The 25,340-nt window shown below is 49.3% G+C and overlaps 1 protein-coding gene across 1 annotated transcript in view; it reads right to left on the bottom strand.

Moving 5' to 3' along the window:
- The window catches only part of LOC147710124 (flotillin-1-like), a 154,965-nt gene extending 131,548 nt beyond the window's left edge, over window positions 1–23,417 (bottom strand). The window contains exon 1 of the mRNA XM_086920822.1: window positions 23,161–23,417. The gene's annotated coding sequence lies outside the window, so the exon portion shown is untranslated. The remainder of the gene's footprint in view (window positions 1–23,160) is intronic.
- Window positions 23,418–25,340: the final 1,923 nt, after the last annotated feature.

The following is a 25,340-nucleotide window of genomic DNA, read 5'->3' as shown; positions in this document are numbered from 1 at the left end:
TGGTTTGAGCTCACCCAGTTTCAGCCTGGCACCCTTCCAAGACCTGGCCTGGGGTCTCCAAGAGCTGCAGACCCTTCACAAGCCGCCCACCCTGTAATCTTGTACTCTTAGCTCTCGCCCCCTTATGGACGGACTTTCATACCTGTGCACTCAGTCCTTTTCTGCGTGTACTCCAGGTTCATCTCAACCACTTGCAGTGACTGAAAACCCTCATGGACCAGGTGGAAATTAGTTCCCCATTTTAACTGTTTACTTAAGCTTTGATGCCTGGGTACGTTATGGATTTGAAATGTTGAAATTCACCAGTCCCACCAATGAGCGACCGCTATAATGCTTTTTCTCTTCCAGGGACAACTCAGGAGTGGTTTAAAAACTTTGCTTGCTGTTGTAGAAGAATAAAACTTATATGGTCCAAGGTTAGCCTGATTTTGCAGAGTTGTCAAACGTTTGCAAGGATTTTGGAAGGTTTGGCATGAATTAAACATCATAAAAAGAATGTTACATAGTGGGAGCCACCTTGTACCTCTTGTGGCCTTTAGAAATAAAAGCATTCCTCGAGCTCATGAAGGACATCTAGGCAGGAGACTCGCCAAGAGGAGAGTGTGAGAGAGACTGGTGGCCTAGTATGGTTAAAGAAACTGCAGTGGTTGTAAAGGGTTGTTTGCTGTGTACTACCAACGACAAGTCCAGGTTCATCAGGGCTGCTCCACCTTTCCCAGTAGCTAAACCTGAAGACCCTTGGAGCAAGATAGGTCTCAATATAGTTTGGGTATCAGCGGGTTCTGTAGGGTCTGTTACCACCAAGACGGTCTTCGAGTCTCCGAAGGATGCGTTTGCAGGTGATGTTGTTCTGAATACGTTTGTTACAGACAATGGCTTCAAATGGTCTCAGATGACAGGACAAATTTTCTGAAAGATTTGTCCATTAAGCATTAATCCACTGCTTTGTACTTACCACAAGCAAATGGTCTTGTGGAAAGTAGGAATCGGCAGGTGTAGGGGGATGCGGTAGAAGCAACTTAAAGAAGGATGTCCCTCTGGGTAATTTTGTGCTGCAAATTGTGGTCTCAGCGTACAACCCCGAACCATCACTAAATTTCTCCTTTTCAGTCATTAAGGGGAGGCTGGCGGGAACAAAACTCAATCCTCTTTGGTTGGGTGGTCAAAAGAAGCTGTTGGTGAGAGATGCAAGTAAAGTGAGAAATTATCGAAGGGGATATTGTGAATGTTTCCACACCAAGCGCTGTGTGGCTAGGAGGAAGCGGAGGTGTACGAGCTGGTATTTGTAGAAAGACAGGTTTGGGTACCTAAAGGGAGGTCCAGTTACAAGGGACCTTCAAAAATTACAAAAGTGAAAAAGCATGTGGTAGTTCTAGTGGCTAGGTGTGTGCATGGAATGGAAGAAGGGGGTTCTCGCCCATGTAACACGCAGGTCAGGGTTGAGCAGCGAGGAACACCTTAGATATCACCTGAATCGCGCATTGTGGATGCTCCAAAACAGATTAAGATCCCAATGCAAGGGCTGTCCCGCCCAAGTGAAGATCCGTACATAAAAGAGCAACATGGGAGACAGGAAAGTCAGAGACAGACTGGTATTGGCTCAAACTTCTCAAAGGCACTAGAAGAAAGGACACCGGAGAATCCTGGAGGCTGGTGAATCACGCCACAGGCCCTCGCCCGTCCCCTGCATCCTCGACCATCTTAGAAGCCTCATGGACTGCCTACCTCAGGGAATGTGTGGGGCACCGAGATGGGACAGGCGAATCATGTAACAAAGTCAACAAACTTGGAGGCTGAACAATCTCAGGATCTTATGGATGATGTGAAATAAATAATTGTTTCAGGGCATCAAGGATGTGCCCCAACGGTCTTCCACAGACTATTTATAAAGAGAACGCTCAATATTGGGATGAAGCTGAACAACATGTGCCACCTTTACAACAATGTGTTTTCCTACCAGGCTATCCCTGAAAGCTGGTGGGGGTCGTTAATAGCCCCGATTGACAAATCTGGGAGGAAATCATAACCACCAAATTACCGGCTAATCGCTTTGTTAGACGGAGAGGCAAAATACTTCGCCAAGCTTCTGCTGATCGAGCTAATCGATTGGGCAGCAGAAGCAGGGGCAGCTCCTCCATTAGGGCAGAGGAGCGTCGCCCCCTGCTTTCTCGCAGTGCGAGAAGCCAAAACATTAAGTGGTATTTTAAACATCATTTTATGTTTCTGCTTCTTGCACGGCGAGAAAGCAGAAAGGTAAGACTGGTTGGGGGCAGGCAGGTAAGCGGGTCGGGAGGAGTAGCTTTCTCAATGCTGTGGGCCCTGACTATTTGGTTGGCCCTCTGGGGCCGACCAAACCAGTCATGCCCACTCTGACTTTTCTCTATCTAGGCCTACATAGAAAAAATGGCCTCCCCGTAGGCGCCCAGCTGAGCGCCGTCCTCACCAATCTCAACGCTGCCTTTGCAGCGTTGTGATGGGCTTAGGAGAGGGCAGGGAGGCTGCCTGCTTCCTGTTCAGCAGGAGAGCAGAAACACAGGACCCGGCCAGGAGCCGCAACGTTGATGGACCCGGGAAGGTACATTTTAAAAAACAAATTATTAAACACCCCTGCCTCCCCACCCCATGAACCAGCGTGACCCCCTTGCCACCTCCAAGCCCCCACTTGCAAGTCATGCCAGCCGCGACTGAGCAGAAGACTCTCTGGTTCCAGTGACCCAACCTGGGTTTGTCAAAAACACAGGTACATTTGTTTCAATGAAAAAGAAGCGCTTCCTTCAACAACGGAAGACTGCCTTGGCAAATATTAAGCTCTTAAAACACAAATTCTATACCTCTTCGATGGATTCGGTCTCGCCAGAGCGGATACGTGCCAAACTAGCCTTTAACAAAACTACTACTGATAAAGTGTCCTCAATACTTCTCCGTAGTAGCACTCGCTACTACTGTGTCGTAATAAAGCGGGTAAGCTCTTGGCAAACTATCTAAAAACACGTAAAGGCCGTACTCTAATCGATTCTATCTACTCTCCAAATGGTTCTCTTTTACGTAAAGATCAAGACATCCTCAATGAATTCAAACTCTTTTATGAAGATCTTTATACCCCTGAATCTCCTCCTTCCTCTTCTCTTATCCAACATTATCTAAATAAACTTCCAACTCCTTCCAATTCTCACCTCAATCTTTCTGATCTCGAAACAGACTTATCCCTTACTGAATTATCCACTGCATTAAATACCTTGACTACAGGGAAGACTCCTGGCCCAGATGGTTTTCCTGTTGAATTTTATCTACACTTTTCTAATCTATTACTCCCTAAACTCCTAATTCTCTTCCAGTCATTTTTTCTAGCTGGTAAGACAGAAGGTACCTTTCAGGAAGCTACACTTTGCCTTATACATAAAGAAGGTCGTGACCCCATATTTTTTAAGAATTATTGCCCGATTTCCCTGGTCAATGTTGATTATAAATTATTTGCCAAATCACTTGCTTTACGCCTAGATCCTCTTATGCCCCACTTAATTGGTAAGGAGCAATGTGGTTTTGTCAAGGGTAGGCTCACTTCCGATAATTCTCGTCTTTTTCTTAATGTTTTAAACAAAACTCCTTCCCTCTTCATATCCTTGGCGGCCTTTTCTGTTGATGCAGAAAAAGCTTTTGATAGAGCTGATTGGTCCTTCCTATTTGCTTCACTAAAGTGGCATTGCTTTGGTCCCAAATTGTTTTCTTTTATTTCCTTATTGTATTCTGCCCCTAGAGCCACAGTATTAGTTAATGAATGTGTTTCATCTTATTTTCCTCTTCGGCGTGGTGTCCGCCAGGGTTGCCCTCTCTCCCCTCTCCTCTTTATTTTAGCTCTTGAACCCTTTCTATCTTCTATTCGTAATAATGATTCCATTTCTGGGTTTTCATATCGTGACCATCAATTAAAATGTTCTTCTTACGCGGATGATATCCTACTCTTTATTTCTGCGCCCAATACTTCTATCCCCCCTTTATTACATGAATTTGCTTCCTTTTCCCATGTTTATGGTTATAAAATCAATTCAGATAAAACAGAACTCCTCCCCCTTACAAAATGTTGCCTCCCCCATGCCTTTTCTGCCACTGGTTTTGCCAGAAATAACTCAAAAATTAAATATTTAGCTATGTGGTTTTCCAATTCCATCGCTTCCTCTATTAAATTAAATATGTCTGCAGTCTTATCCAGAATTGATAAATTATTTTCTTCTGGGAAACCTCTTTTCCTTTCTTGGAGAGGTCGGCTAGATTAAATCAAAATGATGATTCCCCCTATTTTAATTTATACACTATCCATGCTCCCCCTTCATATCTCTGCCTTTTATTTTAAACGGATTGACTCTGTAAGGATAAGAAAGCCAGGATCTCCTTATCTTCTCTTCGTAGATCAAAGTCTAGTGGAGGTGTGAACTTTCCTGACTTTCGTCTATACCATAAATCATTTTGTCTTCGCCAAGCATCAAAATGGCTCCTTCCCGATCCTTCCCCCTTCACTCCCCTCTGGCTATATATTGAACAAACCTTGTTACTACCCTTCTCTTTAAGCACACTCGTTCACCTTTGAAACATTTGGTACATCCGGATCCCATCTCTAGGGAATCTTTTTTAGAATCCCCAATTTGGCACAATTCTCTTATTCTCATTAATACCAGACCCATCTTTTGGAATACTTGGGGGTCAAAGGGCATAATTTGGGTCAAAAATCTTTTTGATGGATTGTCTCCATGTTCATTTCCCCAATTTCAATCCTTATTCCACTGCCCCAATCTTTTTTACAGAAATTCTCTAATATAATGGCTGTTATTCTTGATACTTATTACTCTCTTCCCTTTTCGTCCCTTCCTGTTGTCCAAAACTCACTTCTTCAGATACTCTTCTCTCTACCAAGGCTTCTCAGCCCCTAATCCAGACTATGCAAAATCCAAATTGGAACTTTCTTGGGAATCTGACCTGGGATGTGACTGGAACATCATCTTCTGGGATAAACATTGGTCCCAATCTCTAAATATTTCTGGCTCTGCCTCTCTTACACAATCTCTGTTTTTCCTTTACCAAAGACTTTATCTCACACCTGTGCCCATTGCTCGCTTTTCACCTTCTTCTGATTCTAATTGTTGGACCTGTGGCTCTTCTAAGGCTAATCTCATGCACCCTCTCTTTCTTTGCCCACCGGTTTCTATCTTTTGGGGGAAAGTCTAGTCCTATATTTCTCGTCTGTTTAATATTTCCATCCCTTATCCTATTCCTCTTCTTTTTTCTGGAAGTCTCCCTGACTCCTTAGATCTACCCACCTCTAACCATGGTCTATACGATCTTATGCTTTCTTTAACTTTCCAACATATCTCTCTCAACTGGAAAACTCTCACAAAACTATCTATACAACATTGGTGGAGTCTTTGCCAATTTCATCGACTTGACACTGCTTTCGCCTCCGCCTGTAAACCAATGATTAATAGAGATCTTTTTGGCTACTCCTTACTAATTATTTAGATCAACTAGTCCTAACAGATAAATCTCGTTTAAATTCTGAAAATGTTAAACCTCTTTCAATACTTGTTTTCTCTGTTCTTCAATTTTTAACCCCTGTTGGCTTATTGTATAGAATTAATTAATTAAGACATTCATTCACATTCCTTTGTAATATGCACTACCCTAATATGCAAATGTGTAAAACTCTTTCTTCTCATTTCCCCTTTTTCCTTCCCCCCCATCTTCCCTCCTCATTCCCAATAAAATGTAAAATAGCTTTAATTGTTTAATAATACTAGCCAACTCTTCCGTTATACTCCTATTGGTTGTATTTAATTCTGTATTGATGTTTTTTTAGGTCTCGCCTACGCAGTGCGCATGCACTGCATAGCAGACCTTTAGCTGTCATGCAGATGTTTTTCCAAGCGGATACTCGTGTTTGTGGCGGCATACACCTTGCGGGAGTGCATAGCAGCGCGCCACAAGCACGAGTATGTGCTTTGAAAAAGAGCACACTGCGCGATCACTTTCACGGTCGCGTCACTTTCACGGCCGCGCGGCCAATGCTTGTTCCTCTGGTGTTTAGGCACTACTTGCTGCTTTGTTGCACATTGCAGCAGTCTTTTCGTGGTTTCCGCAACGCCCGTTTTATGGACGCCGCGCTTTTGTCCCTCTAAAGTTGGGCTCTCGGTTTTATTTCACCGGAGCAGTCCCTCCCTTTACTTTAACACAACAGATAAACTAATAGCACACAGATGCACTTCTCAGCACATGCCGACCCTTCTTGATTTCATTTTAAACCTGCTGCTTTTTATCGGTGCAATTTGACTGTTTCTTTCTGTGTCGGTGTAAGATGACCACCCACAAGGGCTAATTTCTATTTGTTGCTTCTAAACGTCCCTTTCAATGGCGGGTGCGTCAGACTCCAGGCAGAGTCTCCCTCCCCGGACCCTGCCACCGTCATGGGCTTGTTGTGTCTGCGCCTGTAATGAGCGATTGATGTATACAGTAAAACACATATAGCAGTCTTTTGGCCAACATACCTCCAGCAATGAGCTGTGCACAGAGGCTGTTTCTTTGTTAAAGTACTATGCTGTGAAGTATGCCTGGAAGTTTAGGGTTGGGACGAGGTTCTAAGTGACCCTTCGGCACACCTGCAGTTAAATCTAGTCCGTCGGTATGTCCTACAAGTCTGTGCACCTCTACTGACTAGTTTGAACCATTAAATGACTTCAAAACGGGAACGCTTTAATGGATTGTGCATGGATTAATAAAGGCCACGCGCAAGAAGGTGGGTTGGTAACCTAGACAGTATGTGTGAGTGCACCCTGTAATAAATATCACTTTTATTTTAGCAATGGCACGTTAATGAGTCACGCAGCTCCTTCTTTACACCAAGAAGTGAAATAAGTGGAGAAGTGTGGCTCACTGGGTAGAGCAGGCAGACCCTGAAGCAGAGGTCAGACCCGGGAGCAGGGTTCGATTCCCGACGCGGCAGGGTGTTGAGCTCAAATGTCCACGGACTCGATAATTCTTGCTTCGGTGCCTGACCTAATCATGGGTTCACACTCTGCAACTCTGGGCATTAAGCTTGCTTAATCTCCACAACGGCCCCCCCCGTGGCGGGATGCCTGGCTTTCACCTTGGGGATGCCCTGTAGGGGCTATCTCACAGGGAAAAACCAGGACGGGTTCCCAAGGCAAGCGCGGAGATACCCCTTTAGGGGTCGATTCTGGCGCTATATAAGAAATATAATAATAATTATAATAATAAATGCAATATCGGGATTCCTGCTGCTGAATATACTGTGAACGTACCCATATTTTTATAAAGATTCACATCCGTTCGGTCTGCCTGAACATTGAATATTTGGAGTTTTTTTTAACGCTGCATTCCGCAATGAGGTTGCTTCAGAGTGCTGTAGAGTGCATGTTTACTGTGCATGGTTACAGTCTAAGGGCTATTGCCTTCAGATGAACCACGAGATAAAACACGGTACAATGGCCTATGCTCAAATGTTCTTTGTAGTAACTGTAGTGATTGGGTACCTCACACAGGGTCATTGTTTATAAAGTATATATAATATGACACACACATTAATTAATGTTCAGGATGTCCCATTCTTTGATATTCATTTATGCATTTTGTTGTATTTAATGTGATAGTCACATACATGGATGTGCATTACTCCACATACCTTAGAATATGTAAAGTGTTTGGTTATATTAAATATGACGTACATTTCAATTAAAGTGCCTGACGTCATATACTTTAAAAGACTGTTTTTAAGTTGTCAAGCTGTGGAAAAGCAACCGTTAATGGTCTGAGTCAAACATGTTTATTGTAAGTGATGCATCTCCTTGGCCTGACTTCGACTAGGGTCCTTGGCTCTTTATGTGCCTCTCTGCACGTGCTCTTCTGTTTCAAGCCCCTTGAGAAGTGTGGCTCAATGGTTAGAGCGGCAGACCCTGATGCAGAGGTCTGGCCCGGGACCAGGGTTCAATTCCACGCCTCGGCGGGACTTGGGCTCAAAATTCCACGGACCTGATAATTCTCGCCTCGGTGCCTATTCTAACCATGGAGTCCCACTCTGCAACTCTGGGCAATAGCTTGCTTAATCTCCACACCGGCCCCCACAACGCTAAGGATGCCTGGCTTCCACCTTGGGGGTGCCCAGGAGTGGACGCCTCACAGGGAAAGCCAGGATGGGTTCCACAGCGGTATTCGTACAAGCGCCTGGAGACCCTTGCGGGTGAGTAGTGCGCTATACAAGTATCAATTTACAATTTTACTCCCACCACCACAACACCTGCATGATAAAATCTAAGAATTAAAGTAGATAAAGGAAAACATGCTTGAAATATAAACAAGCATAGCCAATAGGTCTCGCCTTTGGGACCTTATCAGTGTTTAGCCATGCAATAGTTGATGTTGTTGCACCAAGGATATTGTGCTGCATAACTAAACACTGATAAGGTCCCAAAGGCGAGACCTATTGGCTATGCCAATGCTTGTTGTATATTTTGTTAAGTTTTGATAAAGCTTTTTAAACTTAAAAAAAAATAAAACACGGGTACAGTCACTAAAATCCCAATGCTTATCTTGCTAATTGCTGCGGGTCTTGAATCGAACCATTAATTCAGCAGCTAAGAAGCTCCCCTCACTTAAAGACAAAGCCCTGCTGTCGAAGATCACACGCTTGGATGACATTCGGCACAGATGGTCTCCTAAAACCACAACTTTTTTTTTTTTTTTTTTACTTTTTATTGTAGACAAGCTAACAGGAAAAAAATACAATACAAATATATATATCCAGGACATTAAAGACATTGGAGAAATAATTAAATTATACAACAAATATTACAACAAGGAAGGAGCAAAAAGGTATCATCAAAACGACAAAGAAAGATCATAGACATCCAAAGTTGTTGGACGTGGAGATAAAAAAAGGTATATACATTTATAGATTCCATACAATGTCAAAGAAAATAAAATTTTGACAAAATAATATCAAGTTGAGAAGCAAGTTCCCCAATTTCTTTCAAATTTTATCAGTGAACGGCCTCCCCTTAGGTTTGCTAGGGCAAATTCCATGGAATATATTTCCATTACTAAAGCCCACCAATCCCAGGCCGTAGGTGGATCTATAGCAATCCAGGCTCTTGCAACAGTTAGTTTAGCACAAGAGATAAGTATGGTTGCCAAAGAAGATTGTGGGATTTGGGTAGGCTGATGATCTAGCAAAACTAGGTGGGCAGTGAAAATAGGCAAAAAAATATTCTTAATTCTACAAATATCTTGGATCTCGTCCCAGAAAGTTTTAAGCTTAGGGCAAGAAAACAACATATGAACTAAATTAACGGCTACCCCAGAGCATTTAAGGCATTTTGTGCGGTCTGTAAAATCGGGATTGGGGGACCATCTGGAGATTCTTTCAGGAGTATAGTAGAGCATGCACGTTGTTCTGAACTGCTATAGCCTAAGGCTGGATGATCTTACTAGCTTGTTGATGTTAGAAAGGGAGTTCGTTATTTGCTTCGGGGTGACATTAGAACCAAGTTCGGCCCCCCATTTCTCCGCTAGTTTAGGCAGGTCATTTGTTTTGTATTTTGATAATAGTTTATAAGCCCCACTAATAACTGATTTAGTTTTTTTAGAATATAAACAAGTCCAGATATCACAGTCTGCAATGCTTTGAATCTTTTTTTTATTAATTAAAAAATCATGGATCTGTAAGTATTTGTATCTGGCATTTTCCGGTAAATCATATTTAAGTTTGAGCAGATTAAAATCAACAAGTCCCTGTGGGCCGTATAAGTCAGCCAAGGTACTTACTCCCTTCTCTGCCCATACATTATTAATATTATCAGAAAATGCTCTTGGAAGACCTGGATTGCCCCAAAGAGGTAACATCGGGTGAAAAAACGAAGTCCTACAATATATCAATATGTTCTTCCATATCTTTGTTATATCCCTGGCCGTCTTGAACCTTACCCTCTTGAAGTAATTGGGGTCATTTGCTCTAAACAAAAACATGTTTGACTCTTGCTTCAACATAAGATAATGAGAAAATATAGTTCCTTCCTTATGAAGTAAAGAACGTAATCGTGAAAAAAATGAAGACCAAAAATACAGCTTAAAGTCTGGGAAGTTAAGCCCACCCTCACTTGTGTTATTTTTCAAGTGTTTCAGCGATCTTCTTGTTTTTTTATAGCCCCAGATAAAACTGTTTAAAACACCATCCAATTGTTGAAAAAAACGATTATTCAATGCCAGTGGAATAGATCGAAATAAATATAAGAACTTAGGTAATACCTTCATCTTAATAAGATTAATTCTGCCGATAATATTCAAAGGTAACCTATGCCACTTCTTTAAAAGTATAACAGTGGATTTAATTAATTCATTATAATTAATATGGTTTATTTCTTGTATTTTCGTCGTAATTTTAACACCGAGATAGGTAGCTACCAGGAAACTCCTAAAACCACAACCATACCTCGGAGAACTGCTGGGTTAAGGCAGAACTCCAGCTGCTGAATGTCTGCTGGGCAGGTTCCCAACACAAGGCAACGCTCCCGTCTGGCTGAGAAAAACCACGGACTTTGCATGGCGGCCGTGCCAATACACAAAGGGAGATATATCCATACTGTTTGCACCTGCCCCCATTACAGAAAGGGCCCCTGAAACATCCTTTTATAAGGACGGAATCCGCACTTTTTGCCGGGCGATCGGTGCATGTTTACAAGGAGAGGACTTTGTGCTCTGTGAGGAATTCTTGACATTTATGAGACTGCAGGAAACAAAACTGGCCAAACAGGACCTGCAGGGAGCGGTTACTATTATAAAGTGAATGCACTGACTGCACTTTGCTCACCTAAATGCACTGCACTCTCTTGCTTGGTGTGCCCCCATAAATGCACCGAGCTCTCTTGCTTGGTGTGCCCCCATAAATGCACTGCACTCTCTTGCTTGGTGTGCCCCCATAAATGCACCGAGCTCTCTTGCTTGGTGTGCCCCCATAAATGCACTGAGCTCTCTTGCTTGGCGTGCCCCCATAAATGCACTGAGCTCTCTTGCTTGGCGTGCCCCCATAAATGCACTGAGCTCTCTTGCTTGGCGTGCCCCCATAAATGCACTGCGCTCTCTTGCTTGGAGTGCCCCCATAAATGCACTGAGCTCTCTTGCTTGGCGTGCCCCCATAAATGCACTGAGCTCTCTTGCTTGGCGTGCCCCCATAAATGCACTGCGCTCTCTTGCTTGGCGTGCCCCCATAAATGCACCGAGCTCTCTTGCTTGGCGTGCCCCCATAAATGCACTGAGCTCTCTTGCTTGGCGTGTGCCCCCATAAATGCACCGAGCTCTCTTACTTGGCGTGCCCCCATAATTGCACTGAGCTCTCTTGCTTGGCGTGTGCCCCCATAAATGCACTGAGCTCTCTTGCTTGGCGTGCCCCCATAAATGCACTGAGCTCTCTTGCTTGGCGTGCCCCCAGAAATACACTGCGCTCTCTTGCTTGGTGTGCCCCCATAAATGCACCGAGCTCTCTTGCTTGGCGTGCCCCCATAAATGCACTGAGCTCTCTTGCTTGGCGTGTGCCCCCATAAATGCACTGAGCTCTCTTACTTGGCGTGCCCCCATAAATGCACTGAGCTCTCTTGCTTGGCGTGCCCCCATAAATGCACTGAGTTCTCTTGCTTGGCGTGCCCCCATAAATGCACTGAGCTCTCTTGCTTGGCGTGTGCCCCTATAAATGCACTGAGCTCTCTTACTTGGCGTGCCCCCATAAATGCACTGAGCTCTCTTGCTTGGCGTGCCCCCATAAATGCACCGAGCTCTCTTGCTTGGTGTGCCCCAATAAATGTACCGAGCTCTGTTACTTGGTGTGCCCCCATGCCATGACTCACTCGAACCCTGTTTGCCTTCTGTTCATTCTGCCCCACCACAGCAATCCTGTTCATGGCGCCAAGCATTCACAGTCAGTGTCTTCTGTTGACACGAGCAGCCACCACCTTACAATGCACTAAGCACCTTTTTCTGTGAATGTGCACGATGCTCCTCCTGCAGCTTAGTACATTCCATCGTGTAGCGCTCACCACCTCTGCGCACTAAGGGGCAGATTTACAACTTCTGGCGCATCTCTGCTAGTCAGCAGTGATGCGCCAGAAGAGTTGCGACGCATCTGCCCACCCGTGCGCCACCACTGATGCGCCACATTTACAATGCGGCGCACCGTGGCGTACAGATGAGCAGATGCATGTCGCATCCCCCAGCAGAAAGGCGGTGCATTGCTGGAGTCACATAGCAAGCGCGATGCAGCTCCAGCAAGGCTCGGGGTCCCCTACTCCTAACATGCTGCGTCAATCCTTACGCCTGCTTCAAGCAGGCACAGGGTTTTGACGCAACATGGCCGTAGAAGTGACTGAGTGAAGTCTTACAGATTTCACTCAACCACATTTCAGAGGCGTTCCTGCGCCGAAACCCCCCCCCCCCCCCCCCCGTGCACCGGAACGCCTACATGTGGCGCTGGCTTTGCGCCGCCGCTGCGTCACAAAAGTGACAAAACGGCGGCGCAAATGTGGCGTACAGGGCTTGTAAATCTACCCCTAATACTATGCACTTGTTGAGCCTGGTGTGGAGTCAGTCCTGCTGAGGCATCTAGGGGCATTGCGCTTTTAACTAAAGGCCTTAATCTTCCATTGAGCCTTCACTCTGTCCTTCTGAGCTTAGTAACCTCCACTGCTGAGCTTTTCATTTCTCTGGCTATTGCACTAAACACTTTAACCTGGCATTTGCACTATTACCTGACAATGTAGTAGCCAGCGAACTCCCTACTCAGCGAGCCAAGTCGCTGCCTCCATTTATCCAATATACCTCAGCATGGCCGCTTCTCTCAACACTGAGCGCCGGCTCAGACCTTGGTGGACGGATCACTCCTTCACAATGGTGACTGGTATCCATCCGCTGAAATATAAATCCCATGGGATATAATCTTTACTAAGTGAGGCGTCAGGAACACGGAGACAACTGCTGTCAGCAGGACCCCATCACGAATTAAATAATAATGTTTCTTTCAGCCTCTGTTTTTAACTTGTGTATTAACTGTAGTAAGCTCTTTTACCAAGTGAACTATCAAGAACACGGAGACTGATGTTTACAGCTCGACTTTTATCGCAATCGTAACCCGTTTGCTGCTCTGAACGTTCCGCGCCAGTGCGGAACTTTCTATTAAGCGGGCGGGGCTGCGTCGGCCAACGGACGTGCACAGCACTACCGAGGTAGCGCTCGCGACAGCCATCGGCCGACAGCAGCAGCAAACGGGTGAAATAACAGCTGCTTCATGTTTTGTGTTTCAACTTATGTTTTAATTCTAAGTTTTAATTAACTGAACAATAAAGCTAGTCATTCATTCATTTGTCATCTGTGGAGTTAAGTTCCAATGAAACCCAGAGTGGGCTGCACTTTAACAAGCAAATTTCAAAGATTTTGTTCTAAGTTAAGAATATTATGTATTTTCTGGTTACATTACTGCCTTTCTTATTTACTTTTTTAATATATATTATTTTTTATCAAAGAACATTACTGGGTCTTTTAATTACATTGTTTTTCATTCTATTTGTAAGGGGAGATGTGTTGTCTTTTAATTTAGCTTCTGAGAGCCCTGGGGTGTGTGTGTTCTCAAGTTCGTCACTTGAAGAGGGCCTTCGCAGCGCACAGGCCTGGGCACTCACGGCTGCTGATGAAGGAAGAAATAAACTTAAGGTGAATCCAGACCAGAGTGGGTGTCAGCACTTCACACAGGACAGAGCACTTTCTGCTGCAGACCAGAGTGGGTGTCAGCACTTCACACAGGACAGAGCACTTTCTGCTGCAGACCAGAGTGGGTGTCAGCACTTCACACAGGACAGAGCACTTTCTGCTGCAGACCAGAGTGGGTGTGAGCACTCCACACAAGACAGAGCACTTTCCTGCTGCAGACCAGAGTGGGTGTCAGCACTTCACACAGGACAGAGCACTTTCTGCTGCAGACCAGAGTGGGTTTCAGCACTTCACACAGGACAGAGCACTTTCCTGCTGCAGACCAGAGTGGGTGTCAGCACTTCACACAGGACAGAGCACTTTCTGCTGCAGACCAGAATGGGTGTCAGCCCTTCACACAGGGCAGAGCACTTTCTGCTGCAGACCAGAGTGGGTGTCAGCACTTCACACAAGACCGAGCACTTTCCTGTTTCAGACCAGAGTGGGTGTCAGCACTTCACACAGGACAGAGCACTTTCTGCTGCAGACCAGAGTGGGTGTCAGCACTTCACACAGGACAGAGCACTTTCTGCTGCAGACCAGAGTGGGTGTGAGCACTTCACACAAGACAGAGCACTTTCCTGCTGCAGACCAGAGTGGGTGTCAGGACTTCACACAGGAGAGATCACTTTATGCTGCAGACCAGAGTGGATATCAGCACTTCACACAGGACAGAGCACTTTCTGCTGCAGACCAGAGTGGGTGTGAGCACTTCACACAAGACAGAGCACTTTCTGCTGCAGACCAGAGTGGGTGTCAGCCCTTCACACAGGACAGAGTACTTTCTGCTGCAGACCAGAGTGGGTGTCAGCCCTTCACACAGGACAGAGCACTTTCTGCTGCAGACCAGAGTGGGTGTCAGCCCTTCGCACAGGAAAGAGCACTTTCTGCTGCAGACCAGAGTGGGCGTCAGCACTTCACACAGGACAGAGCACTTTCCTGCTGCAGATCAGAGTGGGTGTCAGCACTTCACACAGGACAGAGCACTTTCTGCTGCAGACCAGAGTGGGCGTCAGCACTTCACACAGGACAGAGCACTTTCTGCTGCAGACCAGAGTGGGTGTGAGCACTTCACACAAGACAGAGCACTTTCTGCTGCAGACCAGAGTGGGTGTCAGCACTTCACACAGGACAGAGCACTTTCTGCTGCAGACCAGAGGGGGTGTGAGCACTTCACACAGGACAGAGCACTTTCCTGCTGCAGACCAGAGTGGGTGTCAGCACTTCACACAGGACAGAGCACTTTCTGCTGCAGACCAGAGTGGATGTCAGCACTTCACACAGGACAGAGCACTTTCTGCTGCAGACCAGAATGGTGTGAGCACTTCACACAAGACAGAGCACTTTCTGCTGCAGACCAGAGTGGGTGTCAGCCCGTCACCCAGGACAGAGCACTTTCTGCTGCAGACCAGAGTGGGTGTCAGCCCTTCACACAGGACAGAGCACTTTCTGCTGCAGACCAGAGTGGGTGTCAGCACTTCACACAGGACAGAGCACTTTCCTGCTGCAGATCAGAGTGGGCGTCAGCACTTCACACAGGACAGAGCACTTTCCTGCTGCAGACCAGAGTGGGTGTCAGCCCGTCACACAGGACAGAGCACTTTCTGCTGTAGACCAGAGTGGGTGTCGGCCCTTCACACAGGACAGAGCACATTCCTGCTGCAGACCAGAGTGGGTGTCAGCCCTTCACACAGGACAGAGCACTTCGATGTTACAGACCAGGGTGGGTGTCAGCACTTCACACAGGACAGAGCACTTTCCTGCTGCAGACCAGAGTGGGTGTCAGCACTTCACACAGGAGAGAGCACTTTCCTGCTGCAGACCAGAGTGGGTGTCAGCCCTTCACACAGGAAAGAGCACTTTCTGCTGCAGACCAGAGTGGATGTCGGCACTTCACACAGGACAGAGCACTTCCCTGCTGCAGACCAGAGTGGGTGTCAGCACTTCACACAGGACAGCGCACTTTCTGCTGCAGACCAGAGTGGGTGTCAGCACTTCACACAGGACAGAGCACTTTCCTGCTGCAGACCAGAGTGGGTGTCAGCCCTTCACACAGGACAGAGGCCACTTTCCTGCTGCAGACCAGAGTGGGTGTCAGCACTTCACACAAGACGGAGCACTTTCCTGCTGCACCTCTGAGTGGGTGTCAGCACTTCACACAGGAAAGAGCTCTTTCTGCTGCAGACCAGAATGGGTGTCAGCACTTCACGCAGGACAGAGCACTTTCTGCTGCAGACCAGAATGGGTGTCAGCACTTCACACAGGGCAGAGCACTTTCCTGCTGCAGGCCAGAGTGGGTGTCAGCCCTTCACACAGGACAGAGCACTTTCCTGCTGCAGACCAGAGTGGGTGTCAGCACTTCACACAGGACAGAGCACTTTCCTGCTGCAGACCAGAGTGGGTGTCAGCCCTTCACACAGGACAGAGGCCACTTTCCTGCTGCAGACCAGAGTGTGTGTCAGCACTTCACACAAGACAGAGCACTTTCCTGCTGCAGATCAGAGTCGGTGTCAGCACTTCACACAAGACAGAGCACTTTCCTGCTGCAGATCAGAGTGGGTGTCAGCACTTCACGCAAGACAGAGCACTTTCTGCTGCAGACCAGAATGGGTGTCAGCACTTCACACAGGGCAGAGCACTTTCCTGCTGCAGGCCAGAGTGGGTATCAGCCCTTCACACAGGACAGAGCACTTTCCGCTGCAGTCCAGAGTGGGTGTCAGCACTTCACACAGGACAGAGCACTTTCCTGTTGCAGACCAGAGTGGGTGTCAGCCCTTCACACAGGACAGAGCACTTTCCTGCTGCAGATCAGAGTGGGGGTCAGCACTTCACTCAAGACAGAGCACTTTCATGCTGCAGATCAGAGTGGGTGCCAGCACTTCACACAAGACAGAGTACTTTCCTGCTGCAGATCAGAGTGGGTGTCACCCTTCACATAGGACAGAGCACTTTCCTGCTGCAGGCCAGAGTGGGTGTCAGCACTTCACACAGGACAGAGCACTTTCCTGCTGCAGACCAGAGAGGGTGTCAGCCCTTCACACAGGACACAGTGATCACTTTCCTGCTGCAGAACAGAGTGGGTGTCAGCACTTCACACAGGACAGAGCACTTTCCTGCTGCAGATCAGAGAGGGTGTCAGCACTTCACACAGGACAGAGCACTTTCGGCTGCAGACCAGAGTGGGTGTCAGCCCTTCACACAGGACAGAGCACTTTCCTGCTGCAGACCAGAGTGGGTGTCAGCCCTTCACACAGGACAGAGCACTTTCCTGCTGCAGATCAGAGTGGGTGTCAGCATTTCACACAAGACAGAGCACTTTCCTGCTGCAGATCAGAGTGGGTGTCAGCCCTTCACACAGGACAGAGCACTTTTCTGCTGCAGACCAGAGTGGGTGTCAGCCCTTCACACAGGAGAGAGCACTTTCCTGCTGCAGATCAGAGTGGGTGCCAGCACTTCATGCAAGACAGAGCACTTTCTGCTGCAGACCAGAATGGGTGTCAGCACTTCACGCAGGACAGAGCACTTTCTGCTGCAGACCAGAATGGGTGTCAGCACTTCACACAGGGCAGAGCACTTTCCTGCTGCAGGCCAGAGTGGGTGTCAGCCCTTCACACAGGACAGAGCACTTTCTGCTGCAGACCAGAGTGGGTGTCAGCACTTCACACAGGACAGAGCACTTTCCTGTTGCAGACCAGAGTGGGTGTCATCCCTTCACACTGGACAGAGCACTTTCCTGCTGCAGACCAGAGTGGGTGTCAGCCCTTCACACAGGACAGAGGCCACTTTCCTGCTGCAAACCAGAGTGGGTGTCAGCACTTCACACAAGACAGAGCACTTTCCTGCTGCAGATCAGAGTGGGTGTCAGCACTTCACACAAGACAGAGCACTTTCCTGCTGCAGATCAGAGTGGGTATCAGCACTTCACGCAGGACAGAGCACTTTCTGCTGCAGACCAGAATGGGTGTCAGCACTTCACACAGGGCAGAGCACTTTCCTGCTGCAGGCCAGAGTGGGTGTCAGCCCTTCACACAGGACAGAGCACTTTCTGCTGCAGTCCAGAGTGGGTGTCAGCACTTCACACAGGACAGAGCACTTTCCTGTTGCAGACCAGAGTGGGGGTCAGCACTTCACTCAAGACAGAGCACTTTCCTGCTGCAGATCAGAGTGGGTGTCAGCATTTCACACAGGACAGAGCACTTTTCTGCTGCAGACCAGAGAGGGTGTCAGCCCTTCACACAGGAGAGAGCACTTTCCTGCTGCAGATCAGAGTAGGTGTCAGCACTTCATGCAAGACAGAGCACTTTCCTGCTGCAGACCAGAGTGGGTGTCAGCCCTTCACACAAGACAGAGCACTTTCCTGCTGCAGATCAGAGTGGGTGTCAGCACTTCATGCAAGACAGAGCACTTTCCTGCTGCAGACCAGAGTGGGTGTCAGCACTTCACACAAGACAGAGCACTTTCCTGCTGCAGATCAGAGTGGGTGTCAGCCCTTCACACAGGACAGAACACTTTCCTGCTGCAGACCAGAGTGGGTGTCAGCCCTTCACACAGGACAGAGCACTTTTCTGCTGCAGATCAGAGTGGGTGTCAGCACTTCACACAGGACAGAGCACTTTCCTGCTGCAGATCAGAGTGGGCGTGTACCTGCCCCAGGGTACGTCACACCCACAAGGCACAGATCAGCCGCAGTGTACCTGTCCTGGGGTATGCCACACCCACCAGGCACACAGCAGCAGTGTACATGTCCTGGGGTACGTGACACCCACCAGGCACACAGCAGCAGTGTAACTGTCCTGGGGTATGCCACACCCACCAGGCACACAGCAGCAGTGTACCTGTCCCGAGGTACGTCACACCCACCAGGCACACAGCAGCAGTGTACCTGTCCTGGGGTATGCCACACCCACCAGGCACACAGCAGCAGTGTACCTGTCCCGAGGTACGTCACACCCACCAGGCACACAGCAGCAGTGTACCTGTCCGGGGGTATGCCACACCCACAAGGCACAGACCAGCAGCAGTGTACCTGTCCTGGGGTATGCCACACCCACCAGGCACACAGCAGCAGTGTACCTGTCCCGGGGTACGTCACACCCACCAGGCACACAGCAGCAGTGTAACTGTCCTGGGGTATGCCACACCCACCAGGCACACAGCAGCAGTGTACCTGTCCCGGGGTACGTCACACCCACCAGGCACACAGCAGCAGTGTAACTGTCCTGGGGTATGCCACACCCACCAGGCACACAGCAGCAGTGTACCTGTCCCGAGGTACGTCACACCCACCAGGCACACAGCAGCAGTGTACCTGTCCGGGGGTATGCCACACCCACAAGGCACAGACCAGCAGCAGTGTACCTGTCCTGGGGTATGCCACACCCACCAGGCACACAGCAGCACTTCACACAGGGCAGAGCACTTTCCTGCTGCAGGCCAGAGTGGGTGTCAGCCCTTCACACAGGACAGAGCACTTTCTGCTGCAGTCCAGAGTGGGTGTCAGCACTTCACACAGGACAGAGCACTTTCCTGTTGCAGACCAGAGTGGGGGTCAGCACTTCACTCAAGACAGAGCACTTTCCTGCTGCAGATCAGAGTGGGTGTCAGCATTTCACACAGGACAGAGCACTTTTCTGCTGCAGACCAGAGAGGGTGTCAGCCCTTCACACAGGAGAGAGCACTTTCCTGCTGCAGATCAGAGTAGGTGTCAGCACTTCATGCAAGACAGAGCACTTTCCTGCTGCAGACCAGAGTGGGTGTCAGCCCTTCACACAAGACAGAGCACTTTCCTGCTGCAGATCAGAGTGGGTGTCAGCACTTCATGCAAGACAGAGCACTTTCCTGCTGCAGACCAGAGTGGGTGTCAGCACTTCACACAAGACAGAGCACTTTCCTGCTGCAGATCAGAGTGGGTGTCAGCCCTTCACACAGGACAGAACACTTTCCTGCTGCAGACCAGAGTGGGTGTCAGCCCTTCACACAGGACAGAGCACTTTTCTGCTGCAGATCAGAGTGGGTGTCAGCACTTCACACAGGACAGAGCACTTTCCTGCTGCAGATCAGAGTGGGCGTCAGCACTTCACACAGGACAGAGCACTTTCCTGCTGCAGATCAGAGTGGGCGTCAGCCCTTCACATAGGACAGAGCACTTTCCTGCTGCAGATCAGAGTGGGCGTCAGCCCTTCACACAGGACAGAGCACTTTCCTGCTGCAGACCAGAGTGGGTGTCAGCCCTTCACACAGGAGAGAGCACTTTCCTGCTGCAGATCAGAGTGGGTGTCAGCACTTCACACAGGACAGAGCACTTTCCTGCTGCAGATCAGAGTGGGCGTCAGCACTTCACACAGGACAGAGCACTTTCCTGCTGCAGATCAGAGTGGGCGTCAGCACTTCACACAGGACAGAGCACTTTCCTGCTGCAGATCAGAGTGGGCGTCAGCCCTTCACATAGGACAGAGCACTTTCCTGCTGCAGATCAGAGTGGGCGTCAGCCCTTCACACAGGACAGAGCACTTTCCTGCTGCAGACCAGAGTGGGTGTCAGCCCTTCACACAGGAGAGAACACTTTCCTGCTGCAGATCAGAGTGGGCTTCAGCACTTCACACAGGACAGAGCACTTTCCTGCTGCAGATCAGAGTGGGCGTCAGCACTTCACACAGGGCAGAACACTTTCCTGCTGCAGATCAGAGTGGGCGCCAGCACTTCACACAAGACAGAGAACTTTCCTGCTGCAGATCAGAGTGGGTGTCAGCACTTCACACAAGACAGAGCACTTTCCTGCTGCAGATCAGAGTGGATGTCAGCACTTCACACAGGACAGAGCACTTTCCTGCTGCAGATCAGAGTGGGCGTCAGCACTTCACACAGGACAGAGCACTTTCCTGCTGCAGATCAGAGTGGGCGTCAGCCCTTCACATAGGACAGAGCACTTTCCTGCTGCAGATCAGAGTGGGCGTCAGCCCTTCACACAGGACAGAGCACTTTCCTGCTGCAGACCAGAGTGGGTGTCAGCCCTTCACACAGGAGAGAGCACTTTCCTGCTGCAGATCAGAGTGGGCTTCAGCACTTCACACAGGACAGAGCACTTTCCTGCTGCAGATCAGAGTGGGCGTCAGCACTTCACACAGGGCAGAACACTTTCCTGCTGCAGATCAGAGTGGGCGTCAGCCCTTCACACAAGACAGAGAACTTTCCTGCTGCAGATCAGAGTGGGTGTCAGCACTTCACACAAGACAGAGCACTTTCCTGCTGCAGATCAGAGTGGATGTCAGCACTTCACACAAGACAGAGCACGTTCCTGCTGCAGATCAGAGTGGGTGTCAGCCCTTCACACAGGACAGAGCACTTTCTGCTGCAGACCAGAGTGGGTGTCAGCACTTCACACAGGACAGAGCACTTTCTGCTGTAGACCAGAGTGGGCGTCAGCACTTCACACAGGACAGAGTGCTTTCCTGCTGCAGATCAGAGTGGGCGTCAGCCCTTCACACAGGACAGAGCACTTTCCTGCTGCAGACCAGAGTGGGCGTCAGCACTTCACACAGGACAGAGCACTTTCCTGCTGCAGATCAGAGTGGGCGTCAGCACTTCACACAGGACAGAGAGCTTTCCTGCTGCAGATCAGAGTGGGCGTCATCCCTTCACATAGGACAGAGCACTTTCCTGCTGCAGATCAGAGTGGGTGTCAGCCCTTCACACAGGACAGAGCACTTTCCTGCTGCAGACCAGAGTGGGCGTCAGCACTTCACACAGGACAGAGCACTTTCCTGCTGCAGATCAGAGTGGGCGTCAGCACTTTACACAAGACAGAGCACTTTCCTGCTGCAGATCAGAGTGGGTGTCAGCACTTCACACAAGACAGAGCACTTTCCTGCTGCAGATCAGAGTGGGTGTCAGCACTTCACACAGGACAGAGCACTTTCCTGCTGCAGATCAGAGTGGGCGTCAGCACTTCACACAGGACAGAGCACTTTCCTGCTGCAGATCAGAGTGGGCGTCAGCACTTCACACAGGACAGAGTGCTTTCCTGCTGCAGATCAGAGTGGGCGTCATCCCTTCACATAGGACAGAGCACTTTCCTGCTGCAGATCAGAGTGGGTGTCAGCCCTTCACACAGGACAGAGCACTTTCCTGCTGCAGACCAGAGTGGGCGTCAGCACTTCACACAGGACAGAGCACTTTCCTGCTGCAGATCAGAGTGGGCGTCAGCACTTTACACAAGACAGAGCACTTTCCTGCTGCAGATCAGAGTGGGTGTCAGCACTTCACACAAGACAGAGCACTTTCCTGCTGCAGATCAGAGTGGGTGTCAGCACTTCACACAGGACAGAGCACTTTCCTGCTGCAGATCAGAGTGGGTGTCAGCACTTCACACAAGACAGAGCACTTTCCTGCTGCAGATCAGAGTGGGTGTCAGCACTTCACACAGGACAGAGCACGTTCCTGCTGCAGACCAGAGTGGGTGTCAGCACTTCACACAGGACAGAGCACTTTCCTGCTGCAGATCAGAGTGGGTGTCAGCCCTTCACACAGGACAGAGCACTTTTCTGCTGCAGATCAGAGTGGGTGTCAGCACTTCACACAGGACAGAGCACTTTCCTGCTGCAGATCAGAGTGGGCGTCAGCACTTCACACAGGACAGAGCACTTTCCTGCTGCAGATCAGAGTGGGCGTCAGCCCTTCACATAGGACAGAGCACTTTCCTGCTGCAGATCAGAGTGGGCGTCAGCCCTTCACACAGGACAGAGCACTTTCCTGCTGCAGACCAGAGTGGGTGTCAGCACTTCACACAGGACAGAGCACTTTCCTGCTGCAGATCAGAGTGGGCGTCAGCACTTCACACAGGGCAGAGCACTTTCCTGCTGCAGATCAGAGTGGACGTCAGCACTTCACACAAGACAGAGCACGTTCCTGCTGCTGACCAGGTCTGTCAACAGAAGCTTAGGGTAGAACCACCACCCCCGGGTGGTGCGGGGTGTAAGTTCAGGCTCCTAGGTTAGGGTGAGGAGGGAGTGCAGGCACTAGGGAGGAGGGGGGGGGGGGGTAATCGGACAGAATCACACCAACTCAGAATACATGAAATGTCCAAACAGATACATTCAAATGAATATGCAAAGCACCTGGACATGGAAGGATTTCCAAAGGGAATTACAATTCTGAGGATGTTGAGTCGATATTTCCCCCGGTTGTCTTACACGAAAAGCTCTTGAAATGGATGGATACTCACTTTTGGTGAAGCAGGCAACGAGCGATGAAGGAGAAGGACAGAAACCCAGACCCTCCGGCAAAAAATATAAAACCAACCAATGAAAAAAAACAATCGTGGCCGGATTCAGGCATTGGCGCGCTGGGCAAAGGTGCAAAATTTGAGAAAACACTGACCTTACACACAAAACTTCTTTTAACAATGTCTTTTTGTCCCAGGCCGCCGGTGCCTCTTATTTACTTCCAGGCGCTGCATGGACGACGCGGCTCCCTGCTAAGTAACTCCTTATATTTATAGCTCTTAGAGGAGAGCAGAGAGAAACGATGGTTCTCCCAGGGCGCTGTCTTAGCAAAGGCGGCTCTGCGGGGAAGTTTGAGGTGCGGGTGATAGAAATAATGGTTGCACTTTCACCCTTGAGGCACCTTCCGCGAATAACACGTCCTACCAGTGACTTACTGGCTGTGACGTAAGGAGTGAGAATTCCTTGCGTGCTTCCTCAGTGCCACACCCTCCAGGCACCTGAGCACGCACCAGCAGCAGTGTACCTGTCCGGGGGTACGCCACACCCTCCAGGCACGCACCAGCAGCAGTGTACCTGTCCGGGGGTACGCCACACCCTCCAGGCACACACCAGCAGCAGTGTACCTGTCCTGAGGTACGTCACACCCTCCAGTCACACACCAGCACTGCAGCAGTTTACCTGTCCCATACGCCACACCCAGCAGGCACACATCAGCAGCAGTGTACCTGTTCCGGGGTACGTCACACCCTCCAGGCACACACCTGCACTGCAGCAGTTTACCTGTCCCATACGCCACACCCAGCAGGCACACATCAGCAGCAGTGTACATGTCCCGGGGTACGTCACACCCTCCTGGCACCTGAGCACACTTCAGCAGCAGCAGGCCCGACTCTAGAATTGTTTCTTTGGGTGGGCCCTAAAGAAGCATGGGTGGGCCATGGAGGTGAGTGGGTACGGGCCAAAAAGCAACAAAGTGTTTCACAGATTTGATATTTTAGGTGCTGACATCGGTCTGCTTTTGACATTTTTAGCACAATAATCAGCACCCAAAGAGCGACATACTTCGCTTTCTTTGGTGTGTTTCTGGCTTTGGGGGAGGGGTTGGACGCTGCTTGTCAAATCTTTAAGATGCAGAATTTTAAGACCACAGCATGCTCCGGGTCACGTGCAGTTGCAGAGATGTAATGTATTTAAAAAACGTTGGCAGCTTTTTACTTTGCTAAGCTTTGAAGTTTAAAAATACGATACAATAAGCTCAGAATCATAATTCAGTTTTCAGGAATACATATACCGGTCATTCGTGCATCGCGGCAGCTAATAAACTCTTCTGACTTCACCCCTCTCCCAGGCTTGAAAGTATCCCATGGCCATGGTTGATAATCATACAAATAAACGATGAGGGAGAGCCCACGAGGCTGCGCACCCCTGGAAAACATTACGGCGAAAAACACTTTTTTTGTTTGTTCCGAATGGCCTTAGGGGGCCAGGGTATTCCTTGGGTGGGCCTGGCCCACCCTTTAGAACCGACCCTCAGTAGCAGTGTACCTATCCTGGGGTACGTCACACCCACCAGGCACACAGGCACACACCAGGCAAGAGTACCTCACACCCACCAGGCACACAGCAGCAGTGTACCTGTCCCGGGTAGGTCACACCCAGCAGGAACGCATCAGCAATACAGTATCTGCCCCAGGGTACCTAACTCAGCAAGAACACTCCAGCAGCAGAGTACCTGGCACAGGGTACGTCACACCCACCGGGCACACTGCAACAGTGTACCCGCCCAGGGTACATCATAACCACCGGGCACACATCAGCAGCTGTGTACCTGCCCCAGGGTACGTCACACCCACAAGGCACAGATCAGCCGCAGTGTACCTGTCCTGGGGTATGCCACACCCACCAGGCACACAGCAGCAGTGTACATGTCCTGGGGTACGTGACACCCACCAGGCACACAGCAGCAGTGTAACTGTCCTGGGGTATGCCACACCCACCAGGCACACAGCAGCAGTGTACCTGTCCCGAGGTACGTCACACCCACCAGGCACACAGCAGCAGTGTACCTGTCCTGGGGTATGCCACACCCACCAGGCACACAGCAGCAGTGTACCTGTCCCGAGGTACGTCACACCCACCAGGCACACAGCAGCAGTGTACCTGTCCGGGGGTATGCCACACCCACAAGGCACAGACCAGCAGCAGTGTACCTGTCCTGGGCTATGCCACACCCACCAGGCACACAGCAGCAGTGTACCTGTCCCGGGGTACGTCACACCCACCAGGCACACAGCAGCAGTGTAACTGTCCTGGGGTATGCCACACCCACCAGGC

This window comes from Lissotriton vulgaris, chromosome 5 (assembly GCF_964263255.1).
Source record: "Lissotriton vulgaris chromosome 5, aLisVul1.2, whole genome shotgun sequence".
Lineage (NCBI taxonomy): Eukaryota > Metazoa > Chordata > Amphibia > Caudata > Salamandridae > Lissotriton > Lissotriton vulgaris.
Note: the sequence above shows the minus strand (reverse complement) of the source record. Positions and strands in the feature narration are given on the sequence as shown.